This window comes from Dipodomys merriami, unplaced genomic scaffold (assembly GCF_024711535.1).
Source record: "Dipodomys merriami isolate MVZ:Mamm:240054 unplaced genomic scaffold, mDipMer1.0.p SCAF_6, whole genome shotgun sequence".
In the NCBI taxonomy this organism is placed as follows: domain Eukaryota; kingdom Metazoa; phylum Chordata; class Mammalia; order Rodentia; family Heteromyidae; genus Dipodomys; species Dipodomys merriami.
The window spans coordinates 2,842,806-2,856,965 of NW_027206179.1; the positions used below are offsets into that span (position 1 = coordinate 2,842,806).

At 40.4% G+C, this 14,160-nt stretch overlaps 1 non-coding gene across 1 annotated transcript; it reads right to left on the minus strand.

The window, feature by feature from the left end:
- Positions 1–4,390: 4,390 nt before the first annotated feature.
- On the minus strand, positions 4,391–4,476 carry LOC138814340 (small nucleolar RNA SNORD35). The gene has a single exon (XR_011367930.1). It is a non-coding gene; the product is annotated as a small nucleolar RNA SNORD35 (small nucleolar RNA).
- Positions 4,477–14,160: the final 9,684 nt, after the last annotated feature.

Genomic DNA, 14,160 nt, shown 5'->3' on the forward strand with positions numbered 1-14,160 from the left:
TGAGTTGTTCACAAACTTGTGTGAAAGCAAAAAGTTGAAAACAAAAAAAATCACAACCAATCAAGGGTCACTAGGGATGATGGGAATGGATGACACCAGAGGATGCCATGTGAAGGTCAAATGATCATAGAGCACCATGTTCAGCAAAGGCCCAGTCAGAGTTATTGAAGCACCATCAAAGATGAGGATGGGCAGGCTCACAAACTGGGGAAAAGCAATGACCCATTCAGGTTTTTATACCAACTGCACATGCACAAGAATCCAGAAGAGCTCAATGTATTTATTTACTGCTGCAGGCGTTACCAACAGTGTCCTGGAATTCTCCCATTACAAATCAATATTCAAGGTCAATTCACTTATCCAATTAGATATTTGCATTCTGAATCTTGAACTTCTTCAGTGCTTGCATGTTGTTGACCATCATACTGCACCTATCAATATATTAGCAGTCCATTGTTAGACAGAGATGTTCTATGATCTATGACTTTCTGGGAACATAGCGGGCCTGCACATTGAGGATCCTGGTAGTTGTGGGTGTATGGATGGGTCTTGCTCTGCTGTGTCCCCATCATGTCCTGAGTCCTCCGGAAATTCTTGTTCCCACTTGGACAGCCACGTGGTGCCAGCTCTGTCCATGTCTCCCTACCTGTCTTCTCCATTAATTCCTCATACTAGAAGTGAAACCAAGGTCACAGCATAGTGTCCTGCTCTGCACAGACTTCACCAGGGTGGCTGGTTCTGTGAACTGGCTGCATATATTTATGAGGAAGGTCTTGGCAAATGTAAATTGGAAAAGTAAGGATGCAAATGCTATTTGGTATAGGTAGTCAGCAAGAAATTGCAAGATCATCAGTGCTGGGGACTAGCCTGACTTGGTTTTTGAGGTAGAAATCTTTGTTGCTTCTATACCCAGGATTATCAGTTTGAGCCACCTGTGGCTGGCTCAGAGTACAAACTTTTATCCCATTCTCCTCATCTATTACTCTAACTATTTCTGTTCAGTCTGCCTAAGAGAACATGCCCTCCCCACTTCCTCTTCACTTGCCTGAAACCAGTAGTCAGTCACCTGTCAATCACCTGAATGGGAGTCAGCAAAGGACCCCACAATCTGAGGTCACTTCCTCATTCACAGAAGTCCCTTCCTGGACCATCCTGGTCAAACCTCCCTAGGACACTGAGAAGTTCCCCAGACTCTGTGCTCACTTCCATATCCGCTGTAGTCCCCTTCTCTTTCTTTTTCTTTTCTTCTTTTTCCTTTTCCTTTGTCTTCTCCATGGGTCTCCATCTCCTGACGGTGGCCAGTTTGCCTTATCTGCCTGAACCGTGTATCAGGTTTCCTTGCTGGAGGAGCTAACAATTTCTACTTCATTATAATTGATATCTACTCTAGTACTCTATGCCTTCTTCTCCCTACATTTCAAAAATAAGAGAAAACTTGGGGATCTGTGTTGCCTCTATCTATCTGCATGTTTTCTTTCTGTATGTCTGTTTGTTTTTCTGTTTGTATTGTAAATCTGTTGTAGAGAGGAGTTACCATTATGTAAATCAGGTATTGAGTACATTTCTGTTTTTACAATGTTACCCAGTTTTTCCCTCCCTGCCCCACCTACAGGTTGTATGCTTCATTTTTCACATGGGGTCCTGTATATACCACTGCTGCATTTGCCAGGGTGACTAACTGAACACGATGTTTTCCACTTCCTCCCATATTCCTGACTCAGACATATAATTGGATGCTCAAGACTCCTTGTGTCTGTGTGACTCAATTTACTTTTTCCATTCATGTGTTGATTGGAACAGAGCCTGGTTCTGCAACTCATCTTCTAAGCAGTGTCATGAGAAACACTCACCATATGTAAACATAGACATAACAAATACCCATACTAGTGTGTGTGTAATATGTATGTAATATTATATCTTTTGTCATATTATGTTACCAATGGTGTTATAATATTTCTTTTGGCCATATCCCCATTAGTGTCTGTTATTATTAATTTTCTTGATAATTAATCAACTTATTTATTGCCAATTATTTTTATAATAAGCTCTATTTTATGAATCTCAAGATGTACTCATCTGCTACTTACTTGAACATTTTGTGGGTATAAAAATTGAAGACGTGAAGTGGTGCTGTGACTGAAGTGGTAGAGTGCTAGCCTTGAGCTGAAGAGCTGAGGGACAATGCCCAGGCCCAGAGTTCAAGCCCCACCACCCACCCAAAAAAAAAAATTGAAGACCGTTTTTGCTTCTGAAATCATTTTTTATCCAAATGAGACCAATTTGTTTCATCAATTCCCTTTCTCAACACTTTCATTTATTAACTTCCCTTGGTCATGGGACTTGAACTCTGGATCTAGGTGCTGTTCCTCAATTTTCAGCTCAAGGAGAATGCTCTACTGCTTCAGCCACAGCACTGCTTTTGGTTTTCTGGTGGTTAATTGGAGATAAGAGTCCTACGGAGTTTCTTGTCTGGGCTGGCTTTGAACCCTGATCCTCAGATCTCAATCTCCTGAGTAGCTAGGATTACAGGTGTGAATCACTGGCACCTGGATTCCTTACTGAGTTTTTAACAATTACATGTTTAATTAACTCTTTGAAAACATTTGATCTCAAAATGACATTTTTAAAGATGTAAAGTAGTAATCCTTAGACAAACTGGTTGTAAATTGATATTTCTCATTTGGTTTTAAAGCAGAGACAATAGGAGAATCACATGTAGACTGACATTGCATGAAGAGTCCAAACTTAACAAACTTGAGGGATCTCAGACCATCTCTTGGTGTTTTCAAAATGCAGCTGATTGCATCACTTTACATATCACTCTTGTTACTTTCTTCAGGTAATATTTGAAGGAAAGCAACTTTTAGTTAAAAACACTCATATATTAGCCTTTTGGTATATAAAAAATTGAGCAATAATAATAATAATAACAATAATAATAATAATAATAATAATAAATAATAAAAAAAGAATTGAGCAATACCTGAGAGCTGGAGGCTGAAACCCATAATCCTAGCTACTCAGGAGGCTGAGATTTGAGGATCCTGGTTCAAAGCCAGCCTGGGCAAAAAACCTCATGGGACGCTTATCTCCAATAAATCACTCAGAAAACTAGGAGTGGTGCTATGACGCAAGTAGTAGATTGCTTGCCTTGAGCTGAAAAATTGAGGGACAGAGCCTAGGCTCACAGTTGAAGCCCAATGACAGAAAAAAAAAGAATTGAGTAACATAAATTAGGTTTTACATTGAAATAAATATCTAACCAAAGCCAGGAAAATTTAAATGTAATTTCTACTTTTTTATTGTCCCTTAAAGGAAACCACAATGGGAAAAATATGCATGTAGAGCAAACTGCACGTTATCTATCTGACCCATATGTATAAGAAAGGAGAAAATCTGAACACACACTGCACGGTTGTTTTATCAAAGGAATCCAGACGGGGGAGGAAAGGCAAATGTAAATTTGGATGAGTTAATATTGGCAAGAAGTGGCAAAATAAGAGAAGAAAAATAAGAAAACCATAAAATTCACGGCAATATTCTTAGCTTTGAATGGTCTCAAAGCCAGTTAGAAAATTTCTACCTTCTATCCCTTTGGCTGGTGGAAGCTACCAGTCCATTGCCAGATCCTCCTGGGTACATAGGCAGAGACTTCCGGATCACAGTTGGTCTGGTTGGTCCATGAACCGTTCACCACCTGTTAGTGCAGGAGTGCGGCTTCTGCCTCTGGAAGCTTCCAGATCCACCCCTACCAGGCCAACCAACCTAGGGTGCAGGCCTCACCGGGTGCATCAAGCGGTCCCCAGACGTGACAAGCAGCATGTCTGAGCTGCTTAGCCCCTGCACATGCTTTGGTGCCTCTGGGGAAGATGGGGCTCAGGGTCCTGCTCTGGAAGGGGAAGGATACTCCCAACATGTCCTGAGGCATGGGGCAGTGAGCATCACAGGAAGGAGACCTGGGCCTTGAGCATGAGGGGCTGCATGTGGCTAGGGCCTTGCTCATGTCAGCAACACCAACTCGGGGCAGATCCTGAGCAGCAGGTCCAGGGAGCCCGGGTGGGATCCATAGCCTATTCCTGCTATTCTGGCCCCTCTCCGGGTTGAGATAACTCACCTGCAACGTATGGGCATCTCTTTCCTTTTTTTCCTGCTCAGGCAGATTTGGTTGGTTTTCTTTTTTAAAAAAATATATTTTTTTTATTATGAAAATACCGTACAGAAGAGTTACAATTACATGAGCAAGGTAATGAGTACATTTCTTATCAAGCATTGTTGCCTCCTCCTTTGTTTCCCCTTCCCATCCCTGCCCTCCCATCTTCCTACCCTTCATCTCCCTCCCTTGGTTGGTTTTCATTTAATATATTGGGTATTTTTCTCTCCGCCTTTTTATTTCCTGGTATCTGCTGAGTCTTTGGCATCATTGGCACTGCCCACAGTGGCATCCACAGATCATCGTGAGAAAAGACATAACTTGCTTTAAAAAATTAAAGACAGGATTGATGGTTTTCAGAGTTGGTTGGTGGGAAGATAAGGGAAAAAAATTAATATATGGAAAAAATCGTGTGTGTGTGTATGTGTGTGTGTTTGTGTGTGTGTGTGTGTGTGTGTGTGTGTGTGTGTGTGTGTGTGAGTGTGTGTGTTTGCCAGCCCTGGAAGTCAGGACCCAAGCTGCCTTTCTTGGCTTTGTAATTCATAAGTGGCATTTTACCATTTGAAAAATACCTCCTGTCCTGTATTCTTACTTGTAAGTTAAAGGTGGAGTCTCATACACTTTTCTGTCCAGGCTAATTTTGAACTGTGATCCTCAGATCCAAGCCTTCTAAAGTAGACATTGGTGTCTGACTTGAAAAGAATTGCGTGTATAATATTGAAATTAATAATGAATTTAATAATAGACTTCCACAAGAATGTGAAAAGTTAATACATTTGACTCAATGTTTTAGTCAGCACTTTAAAACATTAACACTTTTTCTTTATTGAGAGTAATTACATAAAATTCACAGTATTGTGGAATAGTGATACTTAGCTGAAGTCACTAACACATTTTAACCTTCACAATGCATCTTATCATTGTCTTCAACTACAAAGCTTATGAACTCTTAAGACTTTAACAATAAAACTGTTTCTCCCAAATTGGGTGATATGTACATTTCTTTCCTTTTGCTCAGTATCAGCTGTTTCCTCTTTCTCTCTCTTTCCCTCCCTCCCATCACCAGCCTTGAGTTGCTTAGTTCACTTTCATCAATGACCAGTGCCGCTGATGGGTCCCTCTGCTGTATTTTTTCACCCATTTTCCGATAGTTCTTTGCCCTCCTCTTAGCTTCCCTTAGATGTGCATGCTTATACACCATATATGCGGTCCAGTATATAGAGTCAGCTAGAAAATATATAACAAATTAAGAAGCCAATCTTTGTTTCTTGTGTCTTGTTTATTTTGTCATATCTCATTGTAAAACAATAACACTTTTATGATGTGTAATTTAGTCCAATCAAGAGGCGATTGAACATCACTGGATCTGAAAAATGTAAGTAGAAAATAAAGCAGTGGAAGAAAGGACACACTATCTTTTGCCAGCATGGCTAAAGAGATCCCCTCAAAAATCTAGTGTTTCTGTTGTTCTCTTTTCTCTTCTTCTTCCATTTCTATTTGGGTGTCCTTAGAGATTTGGTCCAATATGATGCACAAATTGACTAATTGTGAGCTCTGGGCATTGATTTTACCAAGGTCCTATGGAAGTCAATGATGAGCCCATCCTTTCTCTCCTTTACTTGAGTGTCTCCTGGACAGGTATAGGTTCCACGCTTGTATCCTCTGAGACAGAGGCTGGCAATGGCCAGCTCCTGGTTTGTCAGTCCTGAGGATGGAGGCTGAGCTTTCCTTGGGCTCCAGGCTTGAAAAGCTCTTTGGTTCTTCATCCCTTAGTTGTGTCTAAAGGCAGATGCAGCTCTACCTAGTAAGTAATGATGTAATTGATACATTAAGGGTCTTGGAAATATCACCTTTTAATCATACATAAAAACATAATTGCTTTGGGTAGCCAGTAACAATTATTTCACACTTGTGTTCACAGTTCACCAAGTTTTATATGTCCTTAGTTGTGTTTGGTTAGCAGAATGGGTAACCAATTTTTAATTCTACCTACAGATCACTGGCTCTGTTTCCTGTTGAAATCTTCCCCTAACTACAATACATGTATTATACTAAACTCTTTCTGAGCACTGAAAAGGAACTATTGCAACAATATTAAAGGCCTGGACCTCAGTTATCAAAACAGCATCAATGGTGGGGTGCTGTTGGCTTTCACGTGTAATCCTAGCTACTCACAGGCTGAAATCTAAGGATTGTGGTTCAGTGCCAGCCCAGGCAGGAAAGTCTCTGAAACTCTTATCTCCAAATAATCACCAAAAAACCACAATTGGTGCTATGACTTAAGTAGTAGAGCTCTCTCCTTGAGCTTAAGAAATCAGGGACAGAGTTCAAGGCCCAGAGTTCAAGTCCCGAGACTGACAAAACAATAACAGCATCAATGATATTATTCTGAACTTCCTATTTTTTCCATGCTATGAACTCTGTCTTCTGTGTTGTTCTTTTTATTTCATCTGCTTCATCTTTCTGTACTTCACAGTGAATTTCCATCTTGGCTACCTAAAGAAATAAAAATGAGCTGATGTTTTTATGGGTTTTGTTTTTTTTGGTGCTGGTTCTTATAGTTGAAGCCAGGGTCTGGGTGTTGTTTCTGAGCATTGTTTTTGTGTAAAGTGAGTGCTCTGCCCCTTGAACCACATATACATTCTGACTTTTGTTGGTTTACTAGAGATAAAAGACTCATGAACTTTCCTTCCCAGGATGGCTTGGAACCATGTTCCTCACATATCAGCTCTCGGAGGAGCTAAGTTTACAGGCCTAAGGCACTGATACTCAGCTAAGTGTGAGCAATTTTAATGTAACTTGTGACTGTTTAAACACAAACTGTTACAACTGTGTTTGCATTGGGCTTGCTGCTCATGGGCAAAACACATCAGATCAGAATCATTCTGGTACGTTGTCCTCATTGACAAGGTAAACATTCATTTTATTTTGCTGAGAATCCAGAAACAGGTGCCTTATACTTTAGAATCTTTGCTTAGAAATGAATTAATACTAACTTCCTTTACTATTGGAGTATGATGAATGTATAAGGGCAACTACCCTTTAATTATTAGCCTCAAATTGTAAGTTTATACTCAATAAAGGGCAAAAAGTTATTGGATTTGAAGTTTCCTTTTCTCTAGTGGGCAATTGATCAGAGACTTCAAAAGTTTGATGTAGACTTTGATATGGCAGTCTAACCCCCATTCACTTTATTTAGTTAGGCTGTTTGGGTTCCCCTTGAAACTTTATTGTAGTAAAATTCATCAACTCCTCTGTGTTGAATACACAGTTGTCCAACAATAGCAGCCATTACATAAGCACCTACAGAACAGTGAGCACTCACTTCTTTGAGTCATTGTAAATGGAATAATCTGTTGTGCTTTCAGACATTTCTATCTTTGTGCAGATGCTTTTCTGTTTTCCAGCCATGGCCCGGCAAAATTAGAGACAACACTGTGTGTGCTTCTGTCATGCATGTGTGGGTGACATCACTCCACTGAACCACAGCTACTGCATTGAATGATGTCAAGATCTCTGAACTCAGAGATATGAGCTTGCTTGTCCTTTGGACTAATGACTGTATAATGCAGTGATGGCCTAAAAATATTCCCACTTCAAGCTCCTCAACACTTTTGATGTGTTAGGGGACTCTTCTGAATCATTCTTGTTCTCATAGAATTGTAAAGAACACTGAAAGACATGGAGTCTGGCGTATCTAATGTTTTTGTCCTCTCTTTCGGGATCTTTTTCTCTTCTTATAAATGATTCAATTTCTCCATCCTGAACAATCCATTAAAAAAAGGAGAGAATGGAGATGTATAAATGATCCACCTTGGTAATCCCATGGGCCACTCTATCAGATTTTCAAACAAAATCAGTTGTTGGCCATGTGGCCTAGATGGAGAAAACCAGTCAACTTTCACCCTTTGTGTCAAACATTCTGGAAAATTCCAAAAGCTCATAATGTCATACTCTGTTTCCTATTTCATTTCTTCATTCAAAACTACTTGGTCTCCAACAGGATTGGTAAATTGGATCTTCTTCAAAAAGGGAAGCAGCTAAAAGGGACACATTACAGTATGGTGAAGTGCTTCACAGAGTTATCACAGAACCCCAGAACAATGGATACACACAGATTATCCCTCATTCCCACCACATGATTTACACACACCATAGGAATCAATCAACTCTATCAAATGCAGGCCCACAATGGACTAACTTGTTAAGAAGTTTCTAAAACCTGGTTATCCAAAATGGAATGGAGAAACTCAATTTCAAAGGAATGAAACTCCAGCCACATCCAACCAAATATCATTATTTGGTTAGAATTCTTATTAGAATTCATTTCTAATATGACAGACTTCTACCACATCTTCATAATGAATTCCTATCACTTATTTTATGATTGTGATCAGAGAGTCAGCCTGAAAAGTAGATAATCTATAAACTAAGTAAAATGTAAAATTTTTATGACAACTATGAAAGATTTCTTTAAGCAAGCCTTAGTTCATTGTGTGTGTGTGTGTGTGTGTGTGTGTGTGTGTTTGTGTGTGTGTGTGTGTCGCACGCTTACCTGTGCCTCAACCACAGGGCCAAGGCACTCATCTTAAGGTGTTTTTCTTTTCTTTCAAAATAAGCATTCCATCCACTGAGCCACAATTCCACCTCTATCTATTTCGTTTTTAATTGTAGTCAGGAGTAAACCACAGGTATGTGCCACTTGTGTCCAGACAATCTTAGCTTTTCAAGAACTAGTCACCCTTGATCTGTTATTTTAAAAAGGTACAAGGAGAATTTGGATATATGCTATTGAAAGGGGATAGTTTTTCCCCAAAGAATGAGGATGGAGACAGAAGACACAGCACTTCCTTGTCACGGATGCAGCGATCTTCAAGACATTGTCTTCATAGCTCTACAGTCATTTCATGGTCAGCATTATAGGCCCATTGTTTCTTCTATTTTCCAAAATGGAGCCAGATGACCTAGTAATATCTGCTATGAGACCTTCAATAGAAAGTCTACATGCCTAGAGCAGATCACCCAAAAGCAATGCCATTACCTGTGAAGAAAGATATGCCCTTGTTTGTGCATTGTCCACTTGTGGCTCTTCCATGTGATGAAGAAATATCTGGTGCAGTGCGCGGGCCATGGCATACACAGCATTATAGATGTTGTAACTCTCTTCTGATATGGTCATATCAAAAATATGCCTCAGAAACCAATGCAGTGTGGCATTGTATGAACAGTGCCCCACGTCTCTGCAGTCAGACTTAATCAGTAGGCTACAAACAGACTGAATCCATGATGTGGGAAGGGAATTATCTCCTGAGTTCTTGCAAAAGGTCTCTGTGAGAATAAAATTGGTGAACCCAGAGGAGTTTCTATGATGGTGAAAGAAGATGAGAGGAGCATGGAAAGAATTAGATTTGCATATGAAGAAACTCTCAAGAAATACAATTCAGTTTGAGAGCAGATTGTCCACCTGCGTTCAACCAGAGATTCAGGGCCTGCTGTGTTAGGAGTAAATAGGAAAACAGGCTGCCTTGTGTCTGTGCTCACTTGCCGCACTTTTGCTGATAAGGCAAGCTTCTGCAAAGAAGTAAATCTTCCCTTCTGAAGAAAGTAAAGGAAACAAAGAAGAGCTGGGAAGGTGGCTCACTGGTAGAGTGCTTGCCTTTTATGAGGTCCTGGGTTCGACTCTTGAGCACACATAAGCAGAAAAAGATGGAATTGGTGCTGTGGCTCAAGTGGTAGATCTATCCTTGAGCTGAACAGCTGAGGCACAGCAACCAGGCCCAGAGTTCAGGCCCCACAACTGGCAAATAAGGAAAACAAAGAAATACAATTCATGTCATGTAGTAGAGGCACACTAAGCTGACTCAGAGAATGTCATCATTCAAGAGGATTCCCCAGAAGCAGAGCAAGAAGGCAGCTCACAAAGAGAGAATATAAAGATTGCACCACCTAACAAAGAACATATGAGAGTCAAGTGGTGAGGACCGGAGAGTACTTCTCTAGTAGAACAAAACAACAGAAAAAGGTGTACGAGAAAAGGTGGAAGAAGCCATCTCCATGTTCTTCCCCATCAACAGCATTAGTTGCTCATTATGGACAGAAGCCCTCCAACATTGCAGGGAGGGAGAGAATTAAAGTTCAACCTCAGCACCATCCCTGTATCCTGGAACCAGTGCTGGTGAAGTGGTTATAGTCTCTACTCTTGTGTCCAAACCTTTAGATTGTGCCTCTGGAACTAGTTTAGGACAGAGGAGAAAGAGACTGCCACAACCTCCCTCCTCCAATCTTGTGAACAACAGCAGGTATGGGAATCAACCTCCTAGTGAAGAGGGCATAAGAGTGAGTCAGGATATTTCTTAGAACCCTGTGTCAGGCATGTCATGTTTGGACCAATAATCCAGAATAAAATAGAGGCACTGTTTTGTCATGGCACCCCAGCTTTCATTGGAATCTTTCAGGAGGTGTTGCAAGGTCCCTGAGGCAGAACCAAATGCCATTTGCATCAGTTTCCACCATGGGTGGAGTAGGCTGACAACTGTCTTCCTGCTTAGCCTTGTAAAACCACTATTGCCCTGGGACTCTGTTAACACCTGGCCCAGTCCCAGTCTTGTTGGGCAGTGAATCATCTCAGGGACCATTGCCCTAGAAGGACTGTGCTCAAGATGGAATTAGGATGAAACTTAGGTTGTTCTAGGAATCCAGTGTGCATTGGTCTATAACAGCACAAGCTAGAATGAGGCCTCAGTGTATCCATGTGAGTGTTTGGGCCTTCTGGATGGGATATTAAGCCTGAGTGCATGGCAGTGTTCAGTAAAATGGTCCTGTGGGTTTTTTGTTGTTGGTTGTGGGGCTTGAACTCTAGGCCTGGGATTTGACCCTGAATCCTTCAGGTCAAGTCTAGCTCTTTAACACTTGAGCCACATTTCAACCACCTGTTTTTTTATGTTTTTGTGAAGATAAAAGTCTCACAGACTTTTCTGATCTCAGTCTTTTTAGTAGGTAGGATTACAGGTGTCTGCCTCCGGTGCAAAGATTGTGGCTTACCTGACAAAACTTTCCATGCAGCTGTGACTCATCCTTGTTCTCCATCCCACTTGTCATGGGTAGGACAGGAAGCAAGATGGTGATATTGTCCCACAGCTTAGTGTGGCCCAGGTGATAGCACCAGACTTGTGCCATGACCCCAAAGCCAGGACTGCCTCTGGCAGAGCTCTGTAATCATCTCAGTACCTGGGAAGGTCATCTACCACCAGACAATCAGAGTTCTACTCTAGCTGTCAGTAATTGCATATGGTGGGGGCAATCTTGGACCATGAGCCCACCTCCACCACATACAACCTGGGAATATCTTGTTTTTTTTTTATTGTGAAAATACTGTGCAGAGGGGTTACAATTACATAGGCAAGATAATGAGTACATTTCTTATCAAGCCTTGTAGCCTCCTCTGTTGTTTTCCCTTCCCATCCCTTCTTATTCTCCCCCTGCACGCCGCATCCTCCTCTCCCCACCAAAGTTGTAAAGTTCGTTTTCGACATAAAGACTTGTACATCTCATTGTTGCAATTGGTCCACCTGTATCCCTATGTAAATGATTTGTTTTTGCCCCTTCCCCTCCACAAATTATACGAACATCAAATACAGTGAAACCAGGGGTTATACTATGGGGGAGGGACATACAAAGCAACAAAGAAATAATGTTATAAATGTGTTAGAAACAATCGCATGAAAGAAAAAATAAGTTGAATGCATATCTTAGGTTTCATTTCCCTGACATCAAGTGATCTGATCTTTTCTGCTTGACTCAGACATATACTTGTTATTGCAAATAAGGGAAACCCTGGTACATAAGTTTGTTTGGACCAGGCTTACTTCAATTAATATAATTTTTTCCAAGTCATTCCATTTCCTAACAAATGGGCAATGTCATTCTTTCTGGTGGATGCATAGAATACCATTGTGTATATATACCACATTTTCTTGATCCATTCATATACTGAGTGGTATCTGGGTTGGTCCCATATCTTAGCTATGGTAAATAATGCTGCAATAAACAGAGTCGTGCTGGTTGCTTTAGTGTGGTCTTGCTTGTGAACATTTGGGTAAATGCCCAAAAGTGGGATTGCTGGGTCATAGAGGAGCTCTATGTGGAGTCTTTTGAGGAACATCCATACTGCTTTCCAAAGTGGTTGATCAAGCTTACACTCCCACCAACAATGCAGTAAGCTTCCCTTCTGTTCACATCCCCTCCAGCATCTGTTGTTATTAGAGTTCTTGATTGTAGCCATTCTAACTGGGGTGAGGTGGGATCTTAATATTGTTTTGATTTGCATTTCTTTTATGGCTAGGGAGGTTGAGCATTTCTTCATGTGTCTATTGGCCATCCTTCTTTCCTCTTCAGAGAAGTCTTTAGCACACTTATTTACTGGACAGTTGTTTGAGGATTTGTTGTTGGGGGATTTGGTTTTTTGAGTTCCAAGTATATTTTAGATATGAGACCCTTGTCCGTTGTATGGCTAGTGAAGAGCTTCTCCCAATCCATGGGCATTCTATTGGTCTTGCTAGCTATGTCCTTTCCATGCAGAAGCTCTGCAACTTCATGTAATCCCATTTGTCCAACCCCTCTTTGATTTGTTGTGTTTCTGGGTCTCTATTACGAAAATTTTGTTTGGCCAAGATTTTGTGGAGAAGTTTTGCATCGATGTTCATCAAAGAAACGCTTCTATAGTTCTCTTTTTTAAATGAGTCCCTGCCTGGTTTTGAGATAAGGGTTATGATGGCTTCATAGAATAAGTTCGGTAGTGAACTTTCTCTTTCAATTTCATTGACCAGTTGGAGAGTATTGGTGTGAGTTCTGCTTTGAAAGCCTTGTATAATTCTGCTGTAAATTTTCCGGTCCTGGGTTTTTCTTTGATGAGAGGTCTCTTGTTGCTCTTTCTATTTCAAGGCTTGATTTGTGTCTTTTTAGTTGGTTTAACTCATGTTGGTTTGGTTTTGGGCATATCGTTTTTGCTAGGAAATTGTCCATTTCTTCCAGATTCTCAAACTTATTATCATAAAGGTTTTGAGAATTATTCCATTATAATGTTCTGAATCTTGGTGGTTTCTGTGGTGCTGCTTTCATTTTCATCTCTGAGTTTGTTTATGTGGGTGTGTTCTTTTTCTGATAAGATTTCTCAGGGTCTTTCAATTTTTTTAACTTTTTCGAGGAACCAACTCATTGTTTTTTTGATTCTTTCTATGTTTTTCTTGGAATCTAATTAGTTTAATTTGATTTAATTTTAATTATTTCTTCCTGTCTACTGGATTGGGGTTTATCCTGCTGCTCTTTTTCAAGGAAGTTCAGATGTCTCATTAAATAGTTGGTTTCAGATGTCTCCAATTTGTTGATGTAGGAAATCAGAACTATAAACTTGCCTATGAGTACTGGTTTTGCTGTGTCCATAGTAGCTGGTAATTTGTGGGTTCATTTTTGCTGAATATCAGGACTATTTGAATTTCCTTTCTAATCTTTTCCATGATCCACTGATGATTCAACAGTGTGTTGTTCAGCCTCCATGTGTTACAGGAACTTCTTTGGTGGCTTTTGGTGTTGATTTGTAACTTTATTCCCTTCTCTGAGAGCATGCAGGCCACAACTTCAATGTTTTTCAATTTGGACCAGTTTGCTTTGTGACCTAAAATGTGGTGCATTTTGGAAAATGTTCTGTGTGCTGCTGAGAAGAACGTATAAATTGATGATGCAGGGTGCAATATTCAGTAGATAGTTATTAAATCTATTTGAGCTATGTAGCTGTTTAGATTTTTGGTTTCACTTTTGAGTTTTTGCTGAGTTGATCTAACTAGTGAGGATAGTGGTGTGTTAATGACCTCAACACTTAATGCCTTTGCATCTATGTGAGATTTGAGGGAAAGTAGTGTTTCTTGGATAAATTATGGTGCTCTGTTGTTTGGTGAATAGATATTTAGAATTGTGATACCCTCCTGAAGGAGAGATCCCTTAATTAGTATGTAGTG